Source organism: Bufo gargarizans, chromosome 7, assembly GCF_014858855.1.
Source record: "Bufo gargarizans isolate SCDJY-AF-19 chromosome 7, ASM1485885v1, whole genome shotgun sequence".
Classification (NCBI taxonomy): domain Eukaryota; kingdom Metazoa; phylum Chordata; class Amphibia; order Anura; family Bufonidae; genus Bufo; species Bufo gargarizans.
In genome coordinates this window covers 116335829-116349888 of record NC_058086.1, presented here as the reverse complement: position 1 = coordinate 116349888, position 14060 = coordinate 116335829, and positions in this window count along the sequence as shown.

Here is a 14060-nt window from a genome sequence, read left to right as displayed (position 1 = left end):
ATTAGTCAATTGGGTGGCCGACAGTGGATCCAGCACGTTCACATTATCTCCCACCCAGTCTTCTGCAGAAAGCGCACAGATGGCGCCTGAAAACCAACCCCATCAGTCTGTCACATCACCCCCATGCATACCAGGGAAACTGTCTCAGCCTCAAGTTATGCAGCAGTCTCTTATGCTGTTTGAAGACTCCGCTGGCAGGGTTTCCCAAGGGCATCCACCTAGCCCTTCCCCAGCGGTGAAAGACATAGAATGCACTGACGCACAACCACTTATGTTTCCTGATGATGAGGACATGGGAATACCACCTCAGCATGTCTCTGATGATGACGAAACACAGGTGCCAACTGCTGCGTCTTTCTGCAGTGTGCAGACTGAACAGGAGGTCAGGGATCAAGACTGGGTGGAAGACGATGCAGGGGACGATGAGGTCCTAGACCCCACATGGAATGAAGGTCGTGCCACTGACTTTCACAGTTCGGAGGAAGAGGCAGTGGTGAGACCGAGCCAACAGCGTAGCAAAAGAGGGAGCAGTGGGCAAAAGCAGAACACCCGCCGCCAAGAGACTCCGCCTGCTACTGACCGCCGCCATCTGGGACCGAGCACCCCAAAGGCAGCTTCAAGGAGTTCCCTGGCATGGCACTTCTTCAAACAATGTGCTGACGACAAGACCCGAGTGGTTTGCACGCTGTGCCATCAGAGCCTGAAGCGAGGCATTAACGTTCTGAACCTGAGCACAACCTGCATGACCAGGCACCTGCATGCAAAGCATGAACTGCAGTGGAGTAAACACCTTAAAACCAAGGAAGTCACTCAGGCTCCCCCTGCTACCTCTTCTGCTGCTGCCGCCTCGGCCTATTCTGCTGCTGCCGCCTCGGCCTCTTCCTCCGCCTCTGGAGGAACGTTGGCACCTGCCGCCCAGCAAACAGGGGATGTACCACCAACACCACCACCACCACCTCCGTCACCAAGCGTCTCAACCATGTCACACGCCAGCGTTCAGCTCTCCATCTCACAAACATTTGATAGAAAGCGTAAATTCCCACCTAGCCACCCTCGATCCCTGGCCCTGAATGCCAGCATTTCTAAACTACTGGCCTATGAAATGCTGTCATTTAGGCTGGTGGACACAGACAGCTTCAAACAGCTCATGTCGCTTGCTGTCCCACAGTATGTTGTTCCCAGCCGGCACTACTTCTCCAAGAGAGCCGTGCCTTCCCTGCACAACCAAGTATCCGATAAAATCAAGTGTGCACTGCGCAACGCCATCTGTAGCAAGGTCCACCTAACCACAGATACGTGGACCAGTAAGCACGGCCAGGGACGCTATATCTCCCTAACTGCACACTGGGTAAATGTAGTGGCAGCTGGGCCCCAGGCGGAGAGCTGTTTGGCGCACGTCCTGCCGCCGCCAAGGATCGCAGGGCAACATTCTTTGCCTCCTGTTGCCACCTCCTCCTTCTCGGCTTCCTCCTCCTCTTCTTCCACCTGCTCATCCAGTCAGCCACACACCTTCACCACCAACTTCAGCACAGCCCGGGGTAAACGTCAGCAGGCCATTCTGAAACTCATATGTTTGGGGGACAGGCCCCACACCGCACAGGAGTTGTGGCGGGGTATTGAACAACAGACCGACGAGTGGTTGCTGCCGGTGAGCCTCAAGCCCGGCCTGGTGGTGTGTGATAATGGGCGAAATCTCGTTGCAGCTCTGGGACTAGCCAATTTGACGCACATCCCTTGCTTGGCGCATGTGCTGAATTTGGTGGTGCAGAAGTTCATTCACAACTACCCCGACATGTCAGAGCTGCTGCATAAAGTGCGGGCCGTCTGTTCGCGCTTCCGGCGTTCACATCCTGCCGCTGCTCGCCTGTCTGCGCTACAGCGTAACTTCGGCCTTCCCGCTCACCGCCTCATATGCGACGTGCCCACCAGGTGGAACTCCACCTTGCACATGCTGGACAGACTGTGCGAGCAGCAGCAGGCCATAGTGGAGTTTCAGCTGCAGCACGCACGGGTCAGTCGCACTACAGAACAGCACCACTTCACCACCAATGACTGGGCCTCCATGCGAGACCTGTGTGCCCTGTTGCGCTGTTTCGAGTACTCCACCAACATGGCCAGTGGCGATGACACCGTTATCAGCGTTACAATACCACTTCTATGTCTCCTTGAGAAAACACTTAGGGCGATGATGGAACAGGAGGTGGCCCAGGAGGAGGAGGAGGAGGATGAGGAAGAGGGGTCATTTTTAGCACTTTCAGGCCAGTCTCTTCGAAGTGACTCAGAGGGAGGTTTTTTGCAACAGCAGAGGCCAGGTACAAATGTGGCCAGCCAGGGCCCACTACTGGAGGACGAGGAGGACGAGGATGAGGAGGAGGTGGAGGAGGATGAGGATGAAGCATGGTCACAGCGGGGTGGCACCCAACGCAGCTCGGGTCCATCACTGGTGCGTGGCTGGGGGGAAAGGCAGGACGATGACGATACGCCTCCCACAGAGGACAGCTTGTCCTTACCCCTGGGCAGCCTGGCACACATGAGCGACTACATGCTGCAGTGCCTGCGCAACGACAGCAGAGTTGCCCACATTTTAACCTGTGCGGACTACTGGGTTGCCACCCTGCTGGATCCACGCTACAAAGACAATGTGCCCACCTTACTTCCTGCACTGGAGCGTGATAGGAAGATGCGCGAGTACAAGCGCACGTTGGTAGACGCGCTACTGAGAGCATTCCCAAATGTCACAGGGGAACAAGTGGAAGCCCAAGGCCAAGGCAGAGGAGGAGCAAGAGGTCGCCAAGGCAGCTGTGTCACGGCCAGCTCCTCTGAGGGCAGGGTTAGCATGGCAGAGATGTGGAAAACTTTTGTCAACACGCCACAGCTAACTGCACCACCACCTGATACGCAACGTGTTAGCAGGAGGCAACATTTCACTAACATGGTGGAACAGTACGTGTGCACACCCCTCCACGTACTGACTGATGGTTCGGCCCCATTCAACTTCTGGGTCTCTAAATTGTCCACGTGGCCAGAGCTAGCCTTTTATGCCTTGGAGGTGCTGGCCTGCCCGGCAGCCAGCGTTTTGTCTGAACGTGTATTCAGCACGGCAGGGGGCGTCATTACAGACAAACGCAGCCGCCTGTCTACAGCCAATGTGGACAAGCTGACGTTCATAAAAATGAACCAGGCATGGATCCCACAGGACCTGTCCGTCCCTTGTCCAGATTAGACATTAACTACCTCCCCATAACCATATATTATTGGACTCCAGGGCACTTCCTCATTCAATCCTATTTTTATTTTCATTTTACCATTATATTGCGATGCTACCCAAAGTTGAATGAACCTCTCCTCTGCCTGTGTGCTAGGCCTAAATATATGCCAATGGACTGTTGCAGTGGTGGCTGACATGAAGCCTGATTCTCTGCTATGACATGCAGACTAATTCTCTGCTGACATGAAGCCAGATTGTCTGTTACGGGACCTCTCTCCTCTGCCTGGGTGCTGGGCCTAAATTTATGACCATGGACTGTTGCAGTGGTGGCTGACGTGAAGCCTGATTCTCTGCTATGACATGCAGACTGATTCTCTGCTGACATGAAGCCAGATCGTCTGTTACGGGACCTCTCTGCTCTGCCTGTGTGCTAGGCCTAAATATATGCCAATGGACTGTTGCAGTGGTGGGTGACGTGAAGCCTCATTCTCTGCTATGACATGCAGACTGATTCTCTGCTGACATGAAGCCAGATTGTCTGTTACGGGACCTCTCTGCTCTGCCTGTGTGCTAGGCCTAAATATATGCCAATGGACTGTTGCAGTGGTGGGTGACGTGAAGCCTCATTCTCTGCTATGACATGCAGACTGATTCTCTGCTGTCATGAAGCCAGATTGTCTGTTACGGGACCTCTCTGCTCTGCCTGTGTGCTAGGCCTAAATATATGCCAATGGACTGTTGCAGTGGTGGGTGACGTGAAGCCTCATTCTCTGCTATGACATGCAGACTGATTCTCTGCTGACATGAAGCCAGATTGTCTGTTACGGGACCTCTCTGCTCTGCCTGTGTGCTAGGCCTAAATATATGCCAATGGACTGTTGCAGTGGTGGGTGACGTGAAGCCTCATTCTCTGCTATGACATGCAGACTGATTCTCTGCTGTCATGAAGCCAGATTGTCTGTTACGGGACCTCTCTGCTCTGCCTGTGTGCTAGGCCTAAATATATGCCAATGGACTGTTGCAGTGGTGGGTGACGTGAAGCCTCATTCTCTGCTATGACATGCAGACTGATTCTCTGCTGACATGAAGCCAGATTGTCTGTTACGGGACCTCTCTGCTCTGCCTGTGTGCTAGGCCTAAATATATGCCAATGGACTGTTGCAGTGGTGGGTGACGTGAAGCCTCATTCTCTGCTATGACATGCAGACTGATTCTCTGCTGACATGAAGCCAGATCCTCTGTTACGGGAGCTCTCTCCTCTGCCTGGGTGCTGGGCCTAAATTTATGACAATTGACTGTTGCAGTGGTGGGTGACGTGAAGCCTGATTCTCTGCTATGATATGAAGACTGATTCTCTGCTGACATGAAGCCAGATTGTCTGTTACGGGACCTTTCTCCTCTGCCTGGGTTCTGGGCCTAAATTTATGAAAATTGACTCTTACAGTGGTGGGTGACGTGAAGCCTGATTCTAGGCTATGATATGAAGACTGATTCTCTGCTGACATGAAGCCAGATTGTCTGTTACGGGACCTTTCTCCTCTGCCTGGGTTCTGGGCCTAAATTTATGAAAATTGACTCTTACAGTGGTGGGTGACGTGAAGCCTGATTCTCTGCTATGATATGAAGACTGATTCTCTGCTGACATGAAGCCAGATTCTCTGTTACGGGACCTCTCTCCTCTGCCTGGGTGCTGGGCCTAAATTTATGACAATGGACTGTTGCAGTGGTGGCTGACGTGAAGCCTGATTCTCTGCTATGACATGCAGACTGATTCTCTGCTGTCATGAAGCCAGATTGTCTGTTACGGGACCTCTCTGCTCTGCCTGTGTGCTAGGCCTAAATATATGCCAATGGACTGTTGCAGTGGTGGCTGACGTGAAGCCTCATTCTCTGCTATGACATGCAGACTAATTCTCTGCTGACATGAAGCCAGATTGTCTGTTACGGGACCTCTCTCCTCTGCCTGGGTGCTGGGCCTAAATTTATGACAATGGACTGTTGCAGTGGTGGCTGACGTGAAGCCTGATTCTCTGCTATGACATGCAGACTAATTCTCTGCTGACATGAAGCCAGATTGTCTGTTACGGGACCTCTCTCCTCTGCCTGGGTGCTGGGCCTAAATATATGCCAATGGACTGTTGCAGTGGTGGCTGACGTGAAGCCTCATTCTCTGCTATGACATGCAGACTAATTCTCTGCTGTCATGAAGCCAGATTGTCTGTTACGGGACCTCTCTGCTCTGCCTGTGTGCTAGGCCTAAATATATGCCAATGGACTGTTGCAGTGGTGGGTGACGTGAAGCCTCATTCTCTGCTATGACATGCAGACTGATTCTCTGCTGACATGAAGCCAGATTGTCTGTTACGGGACCTCTCTGCTCTGCCTGTGTGCTAGGCCTAAATATATGCCAATGGACTGTTGCAGTGGTGGGTGACGTGAAGCCTCATTCTCTGCTATGACATGCAGACTGATTCTCTGCTGACATGAAGCCAGATTCTCTGTTACGGGACCTCTCTCCTCTGCCTGTGTGTGTGCTGGGCCTAAATATATGCCAATGGACTGTTGCAGTGGTGGCTGACGTGAAGCCTCATTCTCTGCTATGACATGCAGACTAATTCTCTGCTGACATGAAGACAGATTCTCTGTTACGGGACCTCCCTCCTCTGCCTGGGTGCTGGGCCTAAATATATGCCAATGGACTGTTGCAGTGGTGGCTGACGTGAAGCCTCATTCTCTGCTATGACATGCAGACTGATTCTCTGCTGACATGAAGCCAGATTCTCTGTTACGGGACCTCTCTCCTCTGCCTGTGTGTGTGCTGGGCCTAAATATATGCCAATGGACTGTTGCAGTGGTGGCTGACGTGAAGCCTCATTCTCTGCTATGACATGCAGACTGATTCTCTGCTGACATGAAGCCAGATTCTCTGTTACGGGACCTCTCTCCTCTGCCTGTGTGTGTGCTGGGCCTAAATATATGCCAATGGACTGTTGCAGTGGTGGCTGACGTGAAGCCTCATTCTCTGCTATGACATGCAGACTAATTCTCTGCTGACATGAAGACAGATTCTCTGTTACGGGACCTCCCTCCTCTGCCTGGGTGCTGGGCCTAAATATATGCCAATGGACTGTTGCAGTGGTGGCTGACGTGAAGCCTCATTCTCTGCTATGACATGCAGACTGATTCTCTGCTGACATGAAGCCAGATTCTCTGTTACGGGACCTCTCTCCTCTGCCTGTGTGTGTGCTGGGCCTAAATATATGCCAATGGACTGTTGCAGTGGTGGCTGACGTGAAGCCTCATTCTCTGCTATGACATGCAGACTGATTCTCTGCTGACATGAAGCCAGATTCTCTGTTACGGGACCTCTCTCCTCTGCCTGTGTGTGTGCTGGGCCTAAATATATGCCAATGGACTGTTGCAGTGGTGGCTGACGTGAAGCCTCATTCTCTGCTATGACATGCAGACTAATTCTCTGCTGACATGAAGACAGATTCTCTGTTACGGGACCTCCCTCCTCTGCCTGGGTGCTGGGCCTAAATATATGCCAATGGACTGTTGCAGTGGTGGCTGACGTGAAGCCTCATTCTCTGCTATGACATGCAGACTAATTCTCTGCTGACATGAAGACAGATTCTCTGTTACGGGACCTCTCTCCTCTGCCTGGGTGCCGGGGCCTAAATATCTGAGAATGGACTGTTCCAGTGGTGGGTGACGGGAAGCCAGATTCTCTGCTATGGAACCTCTCTCCAATTGATTTTGGTTAATTTTTATTTATTTAATTTTTATTTTAATTAATTTCCCTATCCACATTTGTTTGCAGGGGATTTACCTACATGTTGCTGCCTTTTGCAGCCCTCTAGCTCTTTCCTGGGCTGTTTTACAGCCTTTTTAGTGCCGAAAAGTTCGGGTCCCCATTGACTTCAATGGGGTTCGGGTTCGGGACGAAGTTCGGATCGGGTTCGGATCCCGAACCCGAACATTTCCGGGATGTTCGGCCGAACTTCTCGAACCCGAACATCCAGGTGTTCGCTCAACTCTAGTCACTGTCACTAGTGGCTAAGAAAAAAATTACACTGAATGTCACAGATATTTAGGATGCGCAAACGTTATGCAGGAGATGTAGTGCAGGTAATGTCACTGTCACTAGTGGCTAAGAAAAAAATTACACTGAATGTCACAGATATTTAGGATGCGCAAACGTTATGCAGGAGATGTAGTGCAGGTAATGTCACTGTCACTAGTGGCTAAGAAAAAAATTACACTGAATGTCACAGATATTTTGGATGCACAAATGTTATATAGGAGATGTAGCGCAGGTAATGTCACTGTCACCAGCGGCGAAAAAAGTGCACTGAATGTCACAGATATTTAAGATGCGCAAACGTTATACAGGAGATGTAGCGCAGGTAATGTAGCTGTCAGCAGCAGCCAAACAATTGCGCTGAATGTCACAGATATTTAGGATGCGCAAATGTAACACAACAGATGTAGCAAAGGTTGTGTTGCTGTCAGCAGCAGCCGAACAATTGCATGCAATTTAGCGCAGGTTGCGCTAATAATATATATTGCAGCCAGATAAAGCAATAGTCCTTAAAAGGACTTTTGGGTCTCTAACACCTTTCAACACTAAACCCTGCCCCCCCCAAAAAAAAAATATATTCCTGTCCCTATACTGCTGCAGCTCACGCTAAGACTCGAACCGCGTGTCATCGGGTGTTATATAGCACCCGATGACGCGTTCCGGCCAGCCAATCACTGTAATGCCAGTAACCAACTGTCACGGACATTCCCGTGTCAGGTCGGTTGTACTCTGTGGTGCTTCTGGAGTTGCCAGTTTTCTACTTTCAGATATGTCTTGTCTTTTCTTATTGTTTTGTGTATTTTATATTCCCTGTTGTTTGTATCTGAGCCTTAGACAGAGACTTCCATTCGTCCACCTGGGGAGGAATGGGTTGTCTCTGGTCCTAACCTCATTCCAGGGCCTTATTGGGATATAAGGGCCTAGGTATACAGCATATGAATATTCCTACCTTGAAAGTCTATTCATAGAAACATAGAAACGTAGAATGTGTCGGCATAACTGTAGTAGAAAAGAAATGGACATCATTAAATCACTAGAGGGGGATAAAAATATTGTCATAAAGCCATCCGATAAGGGAGGTAACATTGTCCTTATGGACACCCCAGTATACAAATCAATGTGTCTGGCCATTTTAAATGATAAAGAGGGCTATGAAACTCTGCAGAACAACTCCACGCTCAGTTTCCAGAGAGAACTATGTACAATACTCGCGAGTGCCAAGACTGCCCACCTCATCAATGGAGAGGAGTTCGAATTCCTATATCCCCCCCACCCGGTGACAGCAACATTTTACTGCCTTCCTAAAGTCCATAAGGACACAACACCTATGAGGGGACGCCCCATTGTGTCAGGGGTGGGCAGTCTGTCACAAAATGCGGGAATCTATGTTGACCGTCTTCTTAGCCCATTTGTGCAAGCTTTGCCCTCTTATATAAGAGACACTGGGGATCTTCTAACCAAACTTGAACACATCTGCATTGAACCCGAGTGGCTCTTGGCGTCAATTGACATCGAAGCATTATATTCCTCAATCCCCCATGACAAGGGTTTGGGGGCAGTTGCACATTTTTTAAGAGCAAGAGGTTGCCAGCATATGGCACATAGCTATTTTGTCCTGGAGCTGTTGCAATTTATCCTTACCAGGAATTTCTTTCTTTTTGATGGCCGCATATACCACCAGCTCAGGGGCACGGCGATGGGCAGCTCTTGCGCGCCCTCTTATGCCAACCTGCTCCTGGGCTGGTGGGAGGAGACATTGGTGTTTGGGGATACACCTAGTGATTTCACGGAACACATTGCCCTGTGGTCCCGCTACATAGATGACATCTTCATTCTGTGGGGCGGGACCGAAGGGCAGTTTAATGGCTTCGTCCAGGAGTTGAACATCAACTCCATTGGACTTAAGTTTACTTCTTTAATCACAAGGGACAATCTTCCATTCTTAGACATCACTGTCTCAAGGGATGATGTGGGCGGGCTGAGGACCACTATATACCGGAAACCCACAGCAACCAACTCACTTCTGAGGTGGGACAGTTGTCACCCTGTCCCACTCAAACGTGGAATACCCTTCGGACAATACATTCGCCTTAGGCGCAATTGTTCTGAATTCAGTGAATTCAAACAGCATGCATCCATCATAAGAACCAGGTTCAGTGAACGCGGCTACCCAGACAGAATTTTGAGACTAGCATATCAAAGGGCCCTGGGACGTAGCAGGACTACCCTCCTATATCCCACTACACAATCCAACCCAGACACAAGAAAAACAATAAGGATAATAGGCACCTTTGATTCAGCTGCAACCCAAGTAAAAGGAATTCTGGGCCGTAATTGGGAGACACTTTTGATGGACCCCGATCTAGCTGAAGTTCTGAGCCCGCACCCCTCGGTTACCTTTAGAAGAGGCACCAATCTGAGGGACAGATTAGTACACAGCCACTTCAGTCCCACTGTCAATCAAAGGACGTGGCTGGATAGGGATACCGTAGGTTGTTACAAATGCGGCCACTGCAGTTTTTGTGAATGGCTGGTGAAGGGCAAATCATTTGCGGGGAACCCCCCGGATAAAACCCACTCGATCAAGCAGTTTATCAACTGCCGCACCGTAGGGGTGATATACCTACTCAGCTGCGAATGCGGCTTACGGTATGTGGGCAAGACCCGGAGGGAACTCCGCAAAAGGATGAGCGAACATCTGGATGATATCCGCAATGGAAGGGACACGCCGGTAGCCAGGCATGTTCTCTTGCTGCACGGAGGCCGCACATCAGCCATCAAATTTTTGGGAATCGAGAGAGTTAATAAACCAGTCCGAGGGGGTGACTGGGACAGACGGGTCCTCCAGCGTGAATGCTGGTGGATCTTCAAACTGAATACGTCCCATCCCCACGGCCTGAATGAACAGCTGCATTTCGGCTGCTATATCTGAGACCCCACTCTCCCCTCCCCCTCCACTTTTTATATCTCTACCCTTGTATTGGTCATCTATATTGTCATCCATAGTGTTTCACTATGTGCTCTATTTAGCGATATTGGAACACCTTGTTAGTTTATTGTCTGTTTTCCTATTTTTCTCCTCTTCAGGTTGGCTAGTACCCAAACCTACCAAAATGTCCCATTCTGTCCAACTAGTGAGGGGTTAACCATTCTCCATTCCGGGAATACTAGTGTGGCTTACTACTGGGTTTTGACTGCCCTTGAGTAGCTCCACCCCCTCTATTTGCAGATTATACTGCTTGGACGCGTCCCCCCCCCTCTTTTCAGTCGCGCCCATAGGACGGCCCTGTAAGCAGGACGACGCAGCCGCGTCACAATAGCTGCCTCTCCCCTCGGCCTTACCTACATCATTGCGTCCGGCTGCGCATGCGCCCTGGAGCGGCACCACACCCCCGTTTGGCCCGATCATGTGACTTGGTCTAGTCACGTGGGTCGGCGTCTAGCAAGGCTCGTGCGCACGCACCGGCGTCTCTCCCCTTCCACCATTTAAATACAGCGAGCCTAGGCACTCATGTCAGGCGCATACCCTGTGTGATGTTTGGCACAGTAAACTTCTATGCCATCGCTTCTGGACCTCTCTTACACCGCTCCAGTAGTAATGTGAGTACCAGCTCACACCCTACATAGGGTGGGCAGCATGGACACTTAGATGTAATTATGTATTTACACTGCCTTTTTTTCTCTATGTGTCCTATAGGTTTATACCATCCTACGTGCCTCACTCTGTCAATAGTCCTTATTGAAGTGGAGGGATTCCTTTGACTTAAAACCCTCCATACACTTGCTACACTGGTATATCTATTACAGTGGCATTATCTAGACTGACAGGAGCCACATCACTAAGCCCCGTGTCCCCTGATGATTTATGGGGTCTTAGTTCTAACCAAGTGGATCTAACGAGATATGTTAGACTAAAGAAACGCGTTGGGACACGCCTACATATTATTAGACACGCACAGTTTCTGCACGTCCTTTTATTTCCATCCTAATGATTTTTGAGATACATAATCTAATTTATATCTCTACCTGCCCTTAGATATAGGATCTTGTCCCTAGTCGCCCCTTTGTCAGGGTTATCTAGGGTTTCCGTATCAGGGCAAGGTTCCGGACGGGGCCACCCCTTGCGGGGCACGGACCCAGTGTTAGGTCACTAGGGCCGGATAGGTCAAGCAGGGAGGTACTAGGGTGAGTTTCTTCTCTGAGGCCACTCTAATACCAGTTTAAATGGATACTTCCGATGTCCTCTCCTGCTCCATAAGTACTTCGGATGAAGCACCTACCTGCCACATGTGACCACCTCCTGTTTTAACCGACATAATACGCGGTTACTTAGTGAGGCCCTATTAAAAACTGGTAAGACTTTTCCATTTTTTCTATATGTTGGACCCTTTGACCACCCTGAGGGTTTCAGATATTAGGGATCACGTGGTCCTTCCATCATAGGTCTTTGAGACTTCTATAGGCCTTAGAAGGACAATATTTGTGTTGGTGTGCAGCATTACCTACGCTGCACTATACAATAAACCCCCTCCTAGGGGTCTTGTCTGTCTTTTTGTGTATTTTTGTTTGTAAGGGGTCTTTTACTCCCTACCTTGGGATAATAGACATAGTAAAAGTTAAGTTTTAAAATCGTTACTGCTCCCTTCCTTTTCATAAGAACCATTTGGCCCATCTAGTCTGCCCAATATACTAAATACTATGGATAGCCCCTGGCCCTATCTTATATGAAGGATGGCCTTATACCTATCCCATGCATGCTTAAACTCCTCCACTGTATTTGCAGCTACCACTTCTGCAGGAAGGCTATTCCGTGCATCCACTACTCTCTCAGTAAAGTAATACTTCCTGATATTACTTTTAAACATTTGCCCCTCTAATTTAAAACTATATCCTCTTGTAGCAGTTTTTCTTCTTTTAAATATTCTCTCCTCTTTTACCTTGTTGATTCCCTTTATGTATTTAAAAGTTTCTATCATATCCCCTCTGTCTCGTCTTTCTTCCAAGCTATACATGTTAAGGTCCTTTAATCTTTCCTGGTAAGTTTTATCCTGCAATCCATGTACCAGTTTAGTAGCTCTTCTCTGAACTCTCTCCAAAGTATCAATATCCTTCTGGACATATGGTCTCCAGTACTGAGCACAATACTCCAAATGAGGTCTCACTAGTGTTCTGTAGAGCGGCATGAGCACCTCCCTCTTTCTACTGGTAATTCCTCTCCCTATACACCCAAGCATTCTGCTAGCATTCCCTGCTGCTCTATGGCATTGTCTGCCTACCTTTAAAGGGGTTGTCCAGGTTCAGAGCTGAACCTGGACAGCCCTCCATTTTCACCCCGGCAGCCCCCCTGACATGAGCATCGGAGCAGTTCATGCTCCGATGCTCTCCTTTGCCCTGCGCTAAATTACACAGGGCAAAGGCATTTTTCAGAGTTCCGGTGACGTACCGGGGCTCTCCATGGGGCTGACAGGAACCCCGGTGACGTCACCGGCACTGATGGGCGGGATTTGGCTCTGCCCTAGCCAGTAAAACGGCTAGGGCAGAGCTAAAGCCCGCCCCTCAGAGCCGGTGACGTCACCGAACACACTGCCGGGCGGAAGGTACCGCCCGGCATTGTGTTATTGAAAACAAAAGAGCCTGTGCCCTGCGCGATCTAGCACAGGGCACTGGAGCGCATCGGAGCATGAGATGCTCCGATGCTAGGCTCAGGGGGGCTGCCGGGGTGAAAATAAGGGTATGTCCGGGTTCAGTTCTGAACCCGGACAACCCCTTTAAGTCTTCTGAAATAATGATCCCTAAATCCCTTTCCTCAGATATTGAGGTTAGGACTGTATCACTGATTTTATATTCTGCTCTTGGGTTTTTACATCCCAGGTGCATTATGTTGCACTTATCAACATTAAATTTTAGTTGCCAGATTTTTGACAATTCCTCTAGTTTTCCTAAGTCCTTTTTCATTTGGTGTATCCCTCCAGGCACATCAACCCTGTTACAAATCTTTGTGTCATCAGCAAAAAGACACACCTTACCATTGAGGCCTTCTGCAATTTCGCTGATAAAGATATTAAACAGTATAGGTCCCAGAACAGATCCCTGAGGTACCCCACTGGTAACAAGACCTTGGTCTGAATATACTCCATTGACTACAACCCTCTGTTGCCTGTCCCTCAGGCACTGCCTAATCCATTAAACAATATGGGGGTCCAAGCCCAAAGACTGCACTTTATTGATAAGCCTTCTATGTGGGACAGTATCAAAAGCCTTACTAAAGTCTAGATAAGCGATGTCTTCTGCACCTCCTCCATCTATTATTTTAGTCACCCAATCAAAAAAATCAATATGATTAGTTTGACATGATCTCCCTGAAGTAAACCCATGCTGTTTTTCATCTTTCAATCCATGGGATTTTAGATTTTCCACAATCCTCTCCTTAAGTATGGTTTCCATTAATTTCCCCACTATTGATGTCAGGCTTACTGGCCTTTAGTTGCCCGTTTCCTCCCTACTACCTTTCTTGTGAATGGGAACAACATTTGCTCATTTCCAATCTTCTGGGACGACTCCTGTTGCCAGTGATTGGTTAAATAAATTGATATTTATAGGTATTCATATTTATAGGTAGTTAGGGCCCGGATTAGGGTTGAGTAGGAGGTCACCTGTTCCTTCCCTAGTTTCCAGGCCCAATTACTGTTCCCCTTCCCTCCTGTGTTTAGTGTGTTGTTCCCCCACACTGACCGTGACATTATAAACCACCTAATAACTGTAATTTTG